Here is an 18,382-nt window from a genome sequence, read left to right on the forward strand (position 1 = left end):
AGGTTTTTGAGAGCAGACTGGATGAAAAAAGCTTCTTAACCGAATGATAACAAGCATTTCCCATATTTATTCTGCGTTTAATTTCTCCCGAGTGTCATTTATATTCGTTACTGTTGCTACAAGATATTTGCATTTTTCCACCTCTTCGAGGAATAAATTTTCAGTTTTTATATTCTATTTCGTATAATATTCTGGTCGCGAGACGTAATCATATACTTTGTCTTTTCGGGATTTACTTCCAAACGTATCTCTTTACTTGCTTTAAGTAAAATTCCCGTGTTTTCCCTAATAGTTTGTGGATTTTCTCCTAACATATTTACGTTATCCGCATAGACAAAAAGCTGATGTAACCCGTTCAATTACCATACCTACATGCAGTAAACAAAGTCTTTTCTTGTCGGAATGAACTGAGTAGTGGGGTGTACAAATAAACATTTACTGTCGCTGAGATTGATGATAGCGATAGGTAGGCCTATTTGGCGAGATGAGGCCGAGGATTCGCGATATATTACCTGAGATTCATCTTATGGTTAGAGAAAACCTCGGTAATCAGCCCAAACGGGAATCGAACACGCGGCCGAGCGCAAGTTCGGCCTTAGCCGATTGAGCTACACCGGCGGCTCTACAACACGATATCCGTACAAACAGTAGATAAAAATAATACAAGAACAATAAGAAAAAGTTGGCCGTCTATGACATATTGTCCGTAAATACGAGATTTTTGGTGCCCCGTATGGAAAAGTGGGCCTCAACATCGAGAAGGTTGAAAAACACTGATATACTTACATACCGTAACCTGTCTTAGACCTTTTTTTTTTGACAGGTACCATGAAAGCTTACAACAATAATATTAGCAATAATAGTGATGTGGCTGGATCATCAAACTTCGTACCGACGACGTCTGAAAACAGCATAACCTTTTACTAGGTAAAAGATGGGACATGACAGTTAAGCGGCCGAGCTTGGAACTACAGTGCTGTGTTGCTAATATGGACTACCATGCTGCCAGCTGATGAAAGCTAGCAATTGATGTTAAGATGGCGGACGTTAAAACATTCATTGACAATTGACGCGAAGGTAAGAAAACGATACAAAAATCGACAGAGAATCAAAGACGAAACGTACCAATTGTGTGCACAATAAATGTCGCCAAGAGAGCTATTAAGCACTCACCATGTGGGAACGGTAAGTTTGGCAACTCAACCGTTGTTACCATAGCAACAGGCCTACCATGCTATGTGACATTCAGTTGTTTTTCCGATCGCAACGCTCCTGTCATATCCCATCTTTAAAAAAAAAAAAACAAGTATATTAAATTTATAAAATCTGTGGACTACCATACTTAGACTGCAGGAATAACCAACCCTTTGCTCTTTATTGATGCAAATACCTCCGCCTTTGACGTTCTTATTAATCAATGTTGTTTAAATATTACCTATTTATATTTCAATTTGTATAATCATGTTTTTTGTAAAAGGCAAGGGTCCAAAGAGACCTGGTAGGCATATTTATATAAAAAAAAAAAGAAAACATTATTTTATAGAAGAAGACTTGGATGATTCTGAAATACTAATTTTTTATTGAGAGCTAGTTGGAACCAAATCTATACGTTAATTCGTGCGTAAAAGAGTTAATTGTGTCATGTGTTAAAAAAGAGTGGCATAACTAGGGACTGGGATTAAAAAAAAAGATTACATGTTACATTCTCTGCTGAGCTATATGTGAATTGTCAGATGTGCTACTTATCAGGTTGTTACATTATACTATATTGAGGGCATTAATTCTTTACAGTAAACAGAATTACAGAATTAAATACAGAATATTTTTTCTGGCAGATTTTTCCACCAGTTTATCAGATTCTAGGAAGTATATAGTTAGCCGAAAACTGACAGGGTTGGCAACACTGCTCCACAGAGGCAGGCAGTATCTCTGTTCCCCGCGCCTCACCCATCCACAATACGGGGCCGTCAACTTCACATCACTACGTCATCCTCTGAGGAGTTTGGGGCTGAGAGGAATGCGGTTCCGACTAGTCTAGCTTGGTACTGGAGTGGGAGGGAACAGTGACGTCGCCAGTCTGGAAGGAAGTACAATCATACTGAAAACATTCGCCCAATTTACGAGAGCAGTATGCCTATTAGTTTTCTAACGTATTTTTGGCGAGATAGAGATAAAACCATTCGTACTTAACGTGTTCAGAGAAGGAAAGTATTGTAGAACATTTTATTTATTTATTTATTTAGTCTATTATTTATTTATTCTGGTGAAGTTAAGGCCATCACACCGTCAGAAATACAAATACAATAAAATATATGAACATTAAAAATCATAATAAAACTACAATAATATAAATGAAAAGAAGAATCATACTATAAAATTTAGTGATTAGTAGAATTGAATTAAATTTGTAAAGTAATCAATTTAAAATAATAATAATAATAATAATAATAATAATAATAATAATAATGATAATATTAAACTGCTCCCATTGAGGATTGCCCTTACGGACTCAGTATATCCTCAAAAATTATTTTACATATGTAAACATAGACATTAAGTTTTAAAAAGGGAAACAAAGAAAAGGGCGTGAAAAATTACAATTGCTATTAATGTGGCATCATGTGATTAATTAGGATGTGGCAGGATTTTTTTAATACAATTATCACAATGTCATCCTTCAGAGATGTTGGCAGAGCAAACTGCCGTCGAAATTCTTCGAAAAAAGCTGGTATAGTCCCTCGAGCACCTATGAGCAAGCCGAATACCTCAACGTGAATTAAGGCATATTTCAGCTTAAAATAGTTGACTGTAGGCTCATAGAGCGACTTCTTCTCAAGGTGGACCTCGGCTGACTGATGACATTCTACTTCAAAACGTATCGTGGGGTCCACAATGATGCCCTATTTAGTGTCAGCATTGTACGCTAAAATATCTACTCGTCTCGTTGACCCATTTTCCACAGCATGTTTCCTTAAAAAATGACTTGTAACAGTGAAATATTTCATATGAGTAATTCATATAATATTAACATAGCTAACATCAGGGAGATGTTTGAGCAAAAATTGCAACAATATATTTAATATATTAATAACAAAACCATATAGGCCTAGGTAAACAATATGTATATGAAATATTCACACACTACTACAAACTGAAGACTGCATATTTTTGGACGATTAATACTTCCCACTCCGCTCGGCTCGGCTTGTCTGTAGCAACAAAAGAATCTACCTGCAACCCACCCCCCTCGTACCGATGGCAAGAATACCTCAGGTCCCGGCACTAAACTCGTCGGAGGAAGACAGTACTATTGCGTCATCTATTGGAGCGAAGTAGAGAGATAATATTACCGTTATAACGTCAGTTTAAAAAAACATGCGCTCTCCTGCATATGTTATTTCCTATATAGAGGGATTAAGAGAGTGGTATAATACAATATAAAAAACAATATTAAAATAATGAATTACCTTATACTGGTTGCGCAAGTTCTGAGTCAGAGAAGTTCTCTTCGGGCTCGCTGGTATCATCTTCATCTTCGCTCGTATCATTTGGATCATTTCGATTTTCAATGATGATGGCATCGATCACATCTGACACAACCCTATCATGATCCCAGTATTCTTGTTCCGTTTCTTCCACTTTGTTGCAATATCCCTCCCAGTCTTTTGTTGTCACGACGCACAGTGATCCTTTTACGCTATTTGGCCGCGCAAAATTCGATTCAGTATTAAAATAATGTAGAAACATTAAAATAACAATTTGTACATTATGTTAAGCATTTTCCGGTAAAAACGTAATACGGCGAACGCTAAGCTCCGCCCACGACCCCTTTCCACTTTTCCCCTACTAGCTCACCACACACTCTACGTGATAGGCTAGTGTTGTGTCGAATGCACATTTCATGTGGGTGGGGATAACTACCCCTATTGGCGTTCGCCGTATTACGTTTTCGCCATTCTACGGCAGTGGCGGCTTGTGCATATATTTTTTGGTGGGACAGCTCAATAATTTATTTTGAATTCCGTTCTTCATGCAATATAAATAGGTCTACGTTCATATTCATGCAAAATTATTATTGATTGTATAATTAGACCTGGTTTATGTGTATACATTTAATTAGACCTATATACTTAATTACAAATTTATACATGTGTCACGATCAACAAATTATTTATGTTAAACAAATCTGAACTAGCTACGATGCTATTTTAAACAATAAGTAGAGTCTCACCTTAAATGTGTTCTTCTTTAGCTGTATTCCTCCTTCCTTGATCTTGTAATTTATGAGACACTTGTCCACATAACTAATACCGGTAATATGTTCATAGGTCACATTATTTACGCTATTTACATTAAATTACACTAACAACTTGTTTGTACAAGAAATTCATTCGTCTGGTTTTCAGTTGCGCAAATCGATCAACAGTTTTCTTGTTAAAATGTGACAAAGATTCTTTCTTCTACTGACAACATTGAATACTGTAGCATTAATTAGATGATCGCTCAACAATGTATTTTTATCTAGTTCCGAAATGAAATTCTCTAAGCCTAGAAAAATACCGCGATTTTGTGATTCTTGTGTTTCGACATATCCACGCAGTGCGAGTTCAAACATACCACAAAATGTAATGCAGTTTATCATTTTCGAAAGAATATGCCTGTTTTTATCTAGGTCTACTTCTTGATTGTGACGCCTTACAGATTGCTAATATACATTGTCAAGTTGAGTATTACATATGTTGGCGTTGCCTGTAAGTGCCAAGTCAGTAGCATTATTTGTTTACGATTTTGAAGATTCGTGCTTACAAATCCTTTCAGATAAATGTTTCATGTTGATTACACTACTTTTATCCAACTACAAGATGCATGGAAAATAAAACAATAATTTTTTACTGGACATCCACATAACTAGGAATATGTTTTTTGTGTACCATTCCTTATTGAAATGACGATTAATGGGTTTACCCAACCGCTTATTCACTGAGTTATATTTAAATCGGCTATCGGGTCCCAACCTTTTTAGTTATAATTGTTCTTCATATCGCCTTGGAAAAAATAGCACTTTCATCATCTGATTTACACTGTTCATTGTTCACAATTATAGCCTATTGTAATTACGCATATACAGGCAAATCTTTCGTTCGCACTACAAGCACTAAAACACTTGTGATTCACTCATTACTTTAGCTAAACACACAATGGAATTGGAAAGTTGACATGACTGCCTGACAATAAATCTGGATGTCGTTAAAGTTCCGCTACATAGGGTGGGTGAAGTGAATACTATAAGGACACAGCTCATTTGCCCTGAACCTTGGAGAAGTTAGGGATAGTTGTTTTGAGTGGTGTGAGGCTAACCTTGTAGCAAGCCGCTGGCTAACGGTACTTTTGGGGCGAATACACTCTGCTTAATCCCCTTTCTATTTTCTTCAAAAAAACATTGCTCTCCATTTGTATTTGAAAGGCTGAGGTGAACGTTTGTTTTCTTTAGTTAATAGAATTGCTGGTGTAAATAAATATTCAAAGCTAAGACGTAGACATATAACTTTAGTGTGTAGTGTTTGCGTATATATATACGTAGAGTTGTAGAGACTAAGTGTATATATTAACTCTTGTAGAATAATTTCTGCGTAGTGTTTGCGTATATACTGTCATCCTCTGAGGAGTTTAGTGCTGAGAGGCATGCGGTTCCGACTAGTCTAGCGCGGTACTGGAGTGGGAGTGAACAGTGACAGCGGCAGTCTGGAAGGAAGTACAATCATACTGAAAACATTCGCCCAATTTACGAGAGCAGTATGCCTATTAGTTTTCCAACGTATTTTTGGCGAGATAGAGATACAAGTATTGTAGAAAATTTATATATATATATATATATACATATATATTTATTTATATTTATTTATTTATTTATTTATTCTGGTGAAGTTAAGGCCATCACACCACCAGAAATACAAATACAATAAAATAAATAAAAAGAAAAATCATACTACAACTATAATAACATAAATGAACAGAAGAATCATACTATAAAATTTAGTGATTAGTAGAACTGAATTAAATTTGTAAAGTAATCAATTTAAATATACTGTACTGCTGAACTCACTTGAGAAGTAAAACTACTTGATTTGTATTTTAAGATATCACCAACAAATGATTTTCGCATGACATTATAGGAATCTGTTTTTCACGATACTAATCACACGTATTCTAAAATTCCAATAGAATAAAACCAAAAACTTTTCCACAGCATGTTTCCTTAAAAATTATTTGTAACGGTGAAATATTTAACATGAGTAATTCATATAATATTAACATAGCTAACATCAGGGAGATGTTTGAGCAAAAATTGCAACAATATATTTAATATATTAATAACAAAACCATATAAGCCAAGGTAAACAATATGTATATGAAATATTCACACACTAGGCCTACTACAAACTGAAGACTGAATATTTTTGGACGATTAATACTTCCCACTCCGCTCGGCTCGGCTTGGCTGTAGCAACAAAAGAATCTACCTGCAACCCCCTCGCACCGATGGCAAGAATACCTCAGGTCCCAGCGCTGAACTCGTCGGAGGAAGACAGGTAAGTGTATTTCTAAGCGTATTACCTGTATATAGCAAATAAATTTATTAACTTAAATGTGCCTAACCATGTTGCCTCCTAAGAAAAAGAAAGTAATTCTTTCCCAAGGACGTGAAATAATAGCGGAAGTAATATAAACGTGTGAAATGAAGCCAACAATAAGAGTCTTACGCATTGTTACTCAGGCCACTAAAGGCGCGGCATATTACACTGACATGTCTGAATTTGCGGTAAAACGGTGAAAGACTTCACAAAGTCGATCTTTTCTCCTTAATCGAGGAACACAGGCCTCAAGTAAAGACTTTTAGGGTTGACCAAAGGCTGGTGGAGTTCGGACACCCCGTACTGAGACTTCTGATATGTGTGACTTATCCCCGATCGGATTAGCGTGGAAAAAAATGAAACAGAAAATAATGTGAGAGGAGATTTATCTTTGCAAAGATTAAATGAACTTACAGAAATGGCTTTATCGTCAACAACAAATCAAAACTGGGATGGTTTTTGTCAACATAATTAAAAGTGGAAAGCCAATATAGATTTCGACATAATACAGTGTCCGGTCCACACCTGTGGAGTAACGGTCAGCGCGTCTGGCCGCCAAATCAGGTGGCCCGGGTTCGAATCCCGGTCGGGGCAAGTTACCTGGTTGAGGGTTTTTCCGGGCTTTTCCCTCAACCCAATACGAGCAAATGTTGGGTAACTTTCGGTGCTGGATCCCGGACCCGTTTCACCGGCATTATCACCTTCGTTTCATTCAGACGCTAAATAACCTAGATGTTGATAAAGCGTTGTAAAATAACTCAATAAAATAAAAAATACAGTGTCCGCAGTAGTGGATAATCTATTTTTTTTTGGATAACGATAGTGGTAGTAGCAGCAGTAATGATGATGATGATGAAAGTTATTCAGAATCAGCTGCTACATTGTAACGCGGCACAGAATTGGTGAGTCAGTGTTCTTATAATGCATGCTACATTGCATTTCTAACTTTCTTCCTCCGTTCACTACTATATGTACTTGAGAAGGTCTATGTTGGCAGAGCTACCTGATGTCTTGGGAAGGGTCAGGGAGGGTGAGTTGAACTAATCCTGGGACACAGACACTTGTATAACAGCATTTCCTCGTTCTTTCCTCCCTCTCCCTCACCAAACCAGTACATCTGGAAAGGTTGTCAGTGGTAGATGTTATTACAACTGTGTGTTTTTCATGTAGTTTGAGAAGTACCTATAATTATTTTATAATTAAAATGTTAGAAGTATTGTGCTTTAAATTAGGCCTACTTGTCCTAGTGTTTGTGATTCTTGGTGTAGGAACAAGAGGAAAGCCACTACAGTCTGACGCCAGGGAAATAGTGTGCAATGTACATAAGTTTTTCGTAGAGGAGTACGATGCCTTGAAAGTCGGAAATCCTACAATAAGCGAAGCGAACTGCTGCTGCGTGTGAACGCACTGTTACCGTATTCTAAGTGGAAAGAGAGATGCAGATGAATCAGGTAGAAAAGTGCCAACTCCGGGCAAAAAGCGGCCGCAAAGAACTCCCACGAAAACCAATATAGACTCATTCACTGCGGCCGCCATCGAGAGGCAGATTTACTCCTTGTACAAGACTGATCTTATTCCGAGTGTGGAAGATATTCGTGATGCTCTCGATAAGTCTGGGTTATTTTCTGGCAGCAAATGGTCGGTGCGGGAATTACTAAAAAAAAACTTAATTTCCGTTACGCTAAGAATAACTTCGGACGGAAGCTTTTGCTAGAGAAACCCGACATAATTGCTAAGCGATTCCATTTCTTAAGGAGGATGCGCGACTTAAGAATAACCGGCAGCCCTATCGTTTAACTAGATCAAACATGGATAAACATTAATCACACGAAGAGCAAAATTTGGATTTGTGACGATAGTGACATTCCTCTGAACGTGCCCTTAGGAAAAGGGGGACGATTTATTATTGTGCATGCTGGATCTTCCTGTGAATTTACACCAGGAGCCTATCACAGTTTTAAGTCAAAATCTACCAACGATCCCCATGAGGAAATGAACGCCGTTAATTTCAAACATTGGTTCGAAAACAAACTCCTTCCGAACATTCCACAAAACATTATAGTAATGGACAACGCCTCTTACCATTCTGTACAGTTAAATAAAGCTCCCACTTCTGCATCTTCTAAATCAGATAAGCAGTCTTGGTTACGTCATAACAACATAGAGTACGACCCAAAGGCGACAAAAATCGTACTGTACGACATAATAAAATTAAAAAATGAAACATTGGTAAGGTACGAACTGAATACATTAGCTCAAAGTGAACCACACCGGCATACCGTAGTACGACTGCCACCATTCCACTGCAATTTTAGTGCCATTGAGTTCATCTGGGCTCAAGTGAAAAATGATGTCGCTAAACATAATGTATCTTTCAAACCCAGTGGAGTTATAAAATTATTTGAAGAAGCGTTGTCCAAGGTCACGCCAGAGAATTGGAAAAACGCGTGTGAACTTGTTAAAAAGAAAGAGGATTTCTATTGGGAAAGGGATGGAATGATTGACAAGGCGATGGATCGTTTCGTAATAAGTTTGGACTCTGATAGTGACGACTATGACGGTGACGACAACATGGAAGTAGAAGTAAAAGAATCCGCCACTTTAAATACAAATATTGTCATCCTCTGAGGAGTTTAGGGCTGAGAGGAATGCGGTTCCGACTAGTCTAGCGCGGTACTGGAGTGGGAGGGAACACTGACATCGCCAGTCTGGAAGGAAGTACAATCATACTGAAAACATTCGCCCAATTTACGAGAGCAGTATGCCTATTAGTTTTCTAAAGTATTTTTGGCGAGATAGAGATACAACCATTCGTACTTGCGTGTTCAGAGAAGGAAAGTATTGTAGAACATTTTATTTAGTTATTTATTTAGTCTATTATTTATTTATTCTGGTGAAGTTAAGGCCATCACACCATCAGAAATACAAATACAATAAAATAAATAAATATAAAAATCATAATAAAACTACAATAATATAAATGAAAAGAAGAATCATACTATAAAATTTAGTGATTAGTATAATTGAATTAAATTTGTAAAGTAATCAATTTAAAAATAATAATAATATTAAACTGCCCCCATTGAGGGTAGCCCTTACGGACACAGTATATCCTCAAAAAAAAATTATCATACATATGTAAACATAGATATTAAGTTTTAAAAAAGGGAAACAAAGAAAAGGGCGTGAAAAATTACAATTGCTATTAATGTGGCACAATGTGATTAATTAGGATTTGGCAGGATTTTTTTAGCACAATTATCACAATGTCATCCCTCAGAAATGTTGGCAGGGCAAACTGTCGTCGAAATTCTTCGAAAAAAAGCTGGTATAGTCCCTCGAGCACATATGAGCAAGCCGAATACTTCAACGTGAATTGAGGCATATTTCAGCTTGAAATAGTTGACTGTAGGCTCATAGATCGACTTCTTCTCAAGGTGGACCTCGGCTGACTGATGACATTCTACTTCAAAACGTATCGTGGGGTCCACAATGATGCCCTGTTTAGTGTCAGCATTGTACGCTAAAATATCTACTCGTCTCGTTGACCCATTTTCCACAGCATGTTTCCTTAAAAATGACTTGTAACAGTGAAATATTTAATATGAGTCATTCATATAATATTAACATAGCTAACATCAGGGAGATGTTTGAGCAAAAACTGCAACAATATATTTAATATATTTATAACAAAACCATATAGGCCTAGGTAAACAATATGTATATGAAATATTCACACACTACTACAAACTGAAGACTGCATATTTTTGGACGATTAATACTTCCCACTCCGCTCGGCTCGGCTTATAATACAGGCAGAATCAGTAGGCGGGTTTTTGGTTTGGTACGGAAACAACTCACTCCACATTTTCTCTAGCGGTTTATGACTTTACTTAATTTTCATCAAAATATTGAATAAAACAGTAATATATTTCATTAAATAATTATTTCGGAAAGCAATAGGTTCGATTCCCGACGAGTTCGATTGAATTTTTTAACTCTTCCCCCTCCCCCCACAAAATAACGCACTAAATTCTTTAACTAAATGTGTCAATAAAATATAGTTTTTTTTATTTTTCCCCCAGATGTCCACGAATTTAGCTTTGGCTCTTGAGAAGTACGAAGGGGTTCGTCGCTGCGGGCGGCGGCTAGTAAATTTGGCGTCCCCAGGTCCACTCTCCATGACCATTACAAAGGGAAACATGTTTCAATCAAACGAGGACCTAAGACAATATTTAACGAGTACGAGGAAAAGGAATTAGTTTCTCTTCTTCTTAGTGCCTCTAGGAAAGGATTTCCCCTCACTCCAACAGATGTAAGGCACGCTGCGTTTGAGTATGCTGAATTGTGTGGCTACGACAACAACTTCAACGAAGATATGAAGTTGGCAGGGCGGCAGTGGCTACGTAATTTTTTGAAACGTAATCCGAGCCTCTCAATTAAGAAACCTGAGGCCTTGTCTATGTCTAGGGCTATGGGACTAAACCGACAGACGGTAGGAGAATTTTTCAATTTACTTCAGAGAACACTGGAAGAAAACAACCTGATGGAACGTCCCGAGATGATCTTCAACATGGACGAATCCGGTCTTCCCCTTAACACTAAGGTATCTAGGGTGATTAGTGAGAAAGAAAATAGAGATGTTGTCGCCATTACCAATAAGGAGAGAGGGGAGAACGTCACAGTTGTAGCCTGTTGCAGTGCTAGTGGTGTTTACATTCCTCCATTACTGATATTCAAAGGAATGAGACGGAAAGATGCTTTTGGGGATGGTCTTCCACCAGGTGCCGTATTTGAGATGACAGATAGCGGCTATATTGTGGTCGACGTATTCTTGAAATGGCTGGAGCATTTTCAGAAGAATCGAGCTCCTGGAAAATGCCTTCTGATTCTTGATGGACATGCCAGCCATTGCAAGTCTATACATGTTCTGGATTTTTGTTTGAAAAATGACATAATCCTAATGTGTCTGCCAGCTCATTGTACCCATCGATTACAGCCTCTTGACCGAAGCTTCTTCAAACCCCTGAAGGTGAATTACTTCGCTGAAGGGAACCGCTGGATGAAGCAGAATACAGGGAGGAACCTGACGAAGCTAGAGTTTGGAGAAATCTTCTCAGCAGCTTGGTCCAAAACGGCGACGGTCGGAGTAGCTACAAATGGTTTTAGGGCATGTGGGATAATGCCTTTCAACCCAGATGTTATACCTGACCATGTTTTTGAACCCTCCGTTGTGTTTGGAGCCCAGAATGGTAACACCACTAGCACTCCACCGGCAACACAGAACAAAGAAAATGACGTTGTTCCTGAACCTACGCCAGGTCCAAGCAGGGCCATGACTGATATTACACCAGTCATGTCTTCAAGAACCACTCCGCAGAAATCTCCAAAGAAGAGGTCATTCCGAAGTGTGGTTCCAATTCCACAAATGGAAACACCGCCTAAAAGAGTAAGGGCGGTTCAAAAGGCGGCAGTGCTGACAACACCAGAGTATGAGGAGACTATACTGCGCTCCAAGTCTGCAAAGCACCGGGTCCAGTTATTCAAAGGAACGAAGAATTCATGAGGTTCAGATCAAAATAATTTAGGAAAACCAAGTCTTCCTACGTGTACAAAGGCACCGAGTAAGGAATCTTGTCTCTGCGGTTTTTGTGGTGTAGACTACTACAGCGAAAAAGCGAAAAAATTGGGAAATTGGATCCAGTGCAACGAATGTAATGTTTGGTATCATGAAAAATGTGTGGGGATGTGCTCTAAGAAAAACATTACATTTGTTTGTGGGAAGTGTATTGCCCTGAAGGACTAATTCTATGGCATGTTCAAATGTGTTGCAAAACAGCTCTGTGTTAAAGTTGTTTGAATTATCATCCAGTCCAAAAACTGAAAAAAAAAAAGTGAATTTGATGATTTCAAGGGTCATATATGTTGTAATTTCTTCATAATGTGTTTTATTCACTCATCATTGTACTGTAAGCTACTGAATATGGTAAAACAGTGTTGGCTTTGTAATGTTACGGTTCCTGCACATTTATCCTAGGAATTGTTCTAAGATTGGTACGTGGTCTGTTTCACTCCACCCGTTATCAGCTTCACTAGCATCACTTCTTTTACTGACTGAAGAGTCAACACTCGTTCCATTGGCTGTATCACTACCACTACTACGAGACACAACAAGAGCAGTTCGCGCGCGATTGCAACTGATGTCATCCAAAGTAATACCGAACCAACATTGGATCCTAAATTTTCAATTTACCAAGCCATTATTGTAAATGGTCTAAAGTTACGAAACAGTTGAGGAAAAACAATAAACCATTAGTCAAATAATTTATAAAGCAATGTTAGACCGGCTACAAGATGTGTTATTGTGTCAATTGAATTATCATACTTAAAATAAGGGCTTAAGTTTGCTGTCCGGAAATAGATACAGTAAAATAAGGCAATGTCCGGAAATAGATACAATGTGTTGCTATTTCCGGACAGTGCACACCTGTATAGTTAATTGCTTTCTGCTCAAAATTGGACAGATATATTTACGTAAATAATGTGGAGAGGTTTTTAAAGATTCTCCCTAAGGAATATGCTGCCCCGCGAAGAAGTACAGCTATCAGAACGGCCCCTATACCAGTTCCTAGTTGAAACGTCCGACAATAGCACCACCTACCCTATGACATAGCTAGTTTTTTTATTATATTGTAAATTGTGAGGAAAATGTTACAAGTATAAAATAATGGGGAAGATGACATGACGTACACTAATAATGAACAGACTAATTTTTCCTTTAATGTAATTCAGTGTTAAAACTGTTTTCAGTGTTTTCAGTTCTCAGTGTTGGTGTAAGATTCAGATTAAGTTCCTGAAGCGGGCACGGGGTCTTGATAAACAAAGAACTTTATTAAGGTATAGGTCCACTTCTCTTTCGCGCATTCTTTGTGAGATGCTTACTACACGATCTGACGACACCAAAAGCATATTCAGCATTAGATGACAAGCCACTTATGGAAACCTTTTTCTATATTTTGTTCATATAAAACAAATTTGTCTCTAGCGGTCTAGCCACTTCTTTTTGTGACTGAATTTACTCTGGATTCGGTAACAAGTAAGCTAAATTAACAATCTTAACAGCATCTTTAAAAAGGATTATCTGTAATATTTCAAATCATTATTTTACAGTAAACAGTTAAATAGTTCATCACTTCTTTCTACTTTGTCATGTGTATGCGCCAAAAATGAAAAAAGATCGTTCTGAGAGTACTAAAACCTGAAAAAAGGCAAAGTTGCAAAAAGTAGCAGCTAGTTTTTATACAGGAGAAAGAATAAGATATTGGCTTTAGTCTTCTGACAAAAATTTGACCAATGGTTGACAATTCTAAATTTCCGAGTGTAAAAATACTCAAAGCTAGAAGTTAAAATAGCAATAATGTCTCAATTTTCAAGCAAATTTCACTTTAATGTAGTAAGTTGTGTGGGATTTTTAAAATATCACAAATATAGCACATACCTTGGTCTCCCATATTCACCAGTAACCGATGAACATCGTGGAAAAAGTACGTCCTTTCAAGCACAGTTATCGAACATAAATTATGAGCTCAGTTTCAGGCCGGGGACGCGATAAGAAACACCATACTTCTGACTTATTTTGCAACACAAGGGCTGCACAAATAAGCGTAACTATAACAAATCTCGTATCCTTGGATATTATAGTAATTAAAAACTCCATAAAACATGAAAATGTGTGATACTCGATTTTTGTATTTTGCGCGGCCAGGTAGCGAAAAAGTATCACTGTGCGACGTCAAGACTCTGTACAGTCAGTTCTTTAAGCCGTGTCAGTGACATGTCCCCTGTCACATTATGCTCCGAACGTGCCGCTTTACCTTTGACCATGCATAGACTACTCTATGGCATTTAGTCCCACATGTAAGGTGGCAATCTGACAACAGTGTGATCATGGGTTTTCAGGAGTTGATCTATCTTAAAGACTTTTTCCTTCGGCATATGCAAACATATCAATTCATATGATGTATCCTTTCTCATTGTTGTGTCACTAGGGATACCGTTCCTGGTTAGCCACGAAACCACCTCAGACTTCACTGAATACCGGGAAGGAACTTTGTCCTCTTGCATACTGTGGTCGGAGCATTGTCAAGTACAACAACAGCATTCGGGGGCAGACAATTCAATAGCTTTTCTCTAACCCACTTCTCAAAATTGTTACCATTCATTTGTCCGTGATAATCTCCCACTGTAGAGCTTTATAAATTAGCGCCGCATCCCTCAAAATCCACCTCGTGAACCAATAGTTTTTTTTTTTTTTGGTAGGTTATTTTACGACGCTTTATCAACAGCTTAGGTTATTTAGCGTCTGAATGAGATGAAGGTGATAATGCCGGTGAAATGAGTCCGGGGTCCAGCACCGAAAGTTACTCAGCATTTGCTCATATTGGGTTGAGGGAAAACCCCGGAAAAAACCTCAACCAGGTAACTTGCCCCGACCGGGAATCGAACCCGGGCCACCTGGTTTCGCGGCCAGACGCGCTAGCCGTTACTCCACAGATGTGGACGAACCAATAGTAATTTTTATTAGTCTGTTACCTGCATTTCCATCTGCACATACACCGAATATGCCATCACTTTGCCAGCATTTCCTAAACGTATAAAATAAGATTACTGTCCACCCAGGTTTCGTTCAAATAAAACACTGACTTTCCTTCATTACGAATATGCTTTATAGTAGTCAGGTACCGCTAAAGCCAGTTAACAATGTCCGGTCTTTCGATTAGAATTTTGCGTTTACTCCTGCATTTCCTCCATTTAAAATTTAGCTTTTGCAACACCTTACGGCAGCGTTTCTCAAACGTTTTTGAAGTGGGGACCACTTTTTAAAGTCAGAACAGTTCTGCGGATCACCTAACTCTTGTTTCCTTCGAAAGCAAATTTATCATTTTCGTAGCATATTTTAATACCAATAGGCCTATATTTATATTTTAAAATTGAATTAAGGTTCGGTACTTTGGTCCTCTGTTATGAATTCGGGTGGTCCCTGGCTGGGTTACAAGCGCGGCACCAGATGTGCAGGGAAAAGATGTCGAGAAACACTACGTGTATAGTGCTTTAAATCCCTCTTTTGTTGTTGAGAGTAGAGTGGGAAGTCGATAGACGGGTAGGGTAATAAATTTCATAATATGCAGTACTGGGAGAAAAAGTGAAATTCGTTTGCCATGTGTCACTTGCAAACTCTGAGATTTTAAGCTATAGTATGATACTCAATTCGTTTGAATTTTATTTTTTATTCTGTCTTTTTTGAAGGACCACAAGGACAGACTTCGAGGACTACAGGTGGTCCGCGGACCATAGTTTGAGAAACGCTGCCTTACGGGGTATCTCACCACACACACCATGGAAAATTTATGTTTTCTCTGATGACTGGTAACAATTTCGAACAAGTTGGAACAATTTTTTTCTCTTTATAGAATTCTTGTACAGTTCTACGTATAACACATAAATCGAAATCATCAATGTCTACGTTTCTATCACTAGGTCTTGATCGATGTTTTCCTGGCGTATGCAGAGGTGAGGAATAACCTGCTTGTTCTCTCTCTTTTGACTGACGCCTGATTGATTTAATAAGGGAGGGGGATACCCCCTTGTAGTCAGCAGCTCTATCTGTGCTACGATTAAAAGGAAGTGCCAAGTTTTTGCTTCTCGATTCCTCATTACAAACGTTTATCACATTTGCTATTACTTCCCGCGCTTCACTATGAACAGTTTTACCCTTCTTACGTATGTAAGACATCGCACACGACATGACAAGACTTATTCACATGAAAACCGCAGGTCTACTAATAATTGGAATCTGAGTAACTCTCAAAGCACTAACCATAACCAGGAGATTAACCGTGATCTAATTTTGTAACTCGAATAGTATAAGTATGTGTGTATCAGTGTTATGGTTTATGCTTTGAGAGTTAGCCAATGGAGATGCGTGTACTCACGTGTGTGACCTTATTGACATCAACATTCATTCACAGCATTACCCCGCTGCGTCTCATTCCGCTGAGACTTTCTCCTGGTTGGAGTATTCTGTTCAGCGGAGCGGAAGAATAAGGTGATGTAAATGATAAAACACCAATATTTTCACGTGACATCAAATAAAAGAGTCACTGCCCATGCAGAGATCTCAAGACCACGTGCATGTGTGTTTACATCACTTTATTCTTTCGCTGTACAGACGATAGTTCGGAGGTAATATAAGAGCAATGTATAAGATTTGCTTATAATCTACATTCAAGAAAATGAAAATATTGTACACACGTACTCTGAACAACATCTGTGAAGAGAATTTCCATTTGGAAATGTATTACATGTTGTACCTATTCCTGAAACTTTGGATGTTTCTACCTCGTGTTCAATTTTGAATGGAAATTTCCGGTAACTTGTTTTTACGTTCACGACGTTGTAGTTTTGTTAGCCGAGCCCCTGTCAATATTATTATTATTATTATTATTATTATTATTATTATTATTAATGACTTACGATAATAATAATGATTCATTTATTCGTTGTTTTGTGCCCAAAGGCACTGCAACCCAGTTTTCTCCAATCTTTGCTATTTTCTGCCTTTCTCTTATTCTCCGAATATGATCCATATACAGTATCTTTTTTTTTCCACTTGGGTTATTTTACGACGCTGTATCAACATCTAGGTTATTTAGCGTCTGAATGATATGAAGGTGATAATGCCAGTGAAATGAGTCTGGGATCCAGCACTGAAAGTTACCCAGCATTTGCTCGTATTGGGTTGAGGGAAAACTCCGGAAAAAACCTCAACCAGGTAACTTGCCCCGATCGGGATTCGAACCCGGGCCACTACAGTATCTTAATGTCGTCTATTAGCTGATATCTTCTTCTGCCCCGAACTCTTCTGCCGTTCACCATTCCTTCCAGTGCATCCTTCAGTGTGCAGTTTCTTCTCAGCCAGTGGTCCAACCAATTCCTTTTTCTCTCCCTGATCAGTTTCAGCATCATTCTTTCTTCACTCACTCTTTCCAACACAGCTTCACTCCTTATTCTATCTGCTCACTTCATACGCTCAATTCTTCTCCATACCCATATTTCAAATGCTTCCAGTCGCTTCTCTTCACTTCGTTGTAATGTCCATGTTTCTGCACCATACAATGCAACACTCCACACAAAGCACTTCACTAATCTCTTCCTTAGCTCTTTTTCCAGAAGTCCGCATAAGATGCTCCGTTTTCTATTAAAGGTTCCTTTGCCATTGCCACATTTATTTAATAATAATAATAATAATAATAATAATAATAATAATAATAATAATAATAATACCAAGAACAATAATGTCTAGAAAAGACTCTTGCCTGTCCTCCTTTGATGCCGACATCCTCTGTATTTTAAAAAAGCTGTTTAGTTCGACAATAGCACGAAAGGAAATATAAAAAAGATAAATGAATGGACGATAATCGCTGGCAATATTCTTTCTGCAATCCTCGCCGTAAACAAACAAGTTTTACACAGGCTTACGTACGCCGCACGACAGATGATGGGTCCTAATGATAAATGGGTGTCGCTTCTATAGATGGCCTACCTCTTCATTTTTTTTGCGGAGCTCATTTTATAGCTTCAACATCTAGGTCATATCGCGTGTGTAGGATTTTTTTTTTTTTTATATCGGTAGAAGGCTGACCAGATTTTTTATGATCCAACAGGGGACAGCGGCAATTTCAGGAAAAAGC

This window comes from Periplaneta americana, chromosome 12 (assembly GCF_040183065.1).
Source record: "Periplaneta americana isolate PAMFEO1 chromosome 12, P.americana_PAMFEO1_priV1, whole genome shotgun sequence".
In the NCBI taxonomy this organism is placed as follows: Eukaryota; Metazoa; Arthropoda; class Insecta; order Blattodea; family Blattidae; genus Periplaneta; species Periplaneta americana.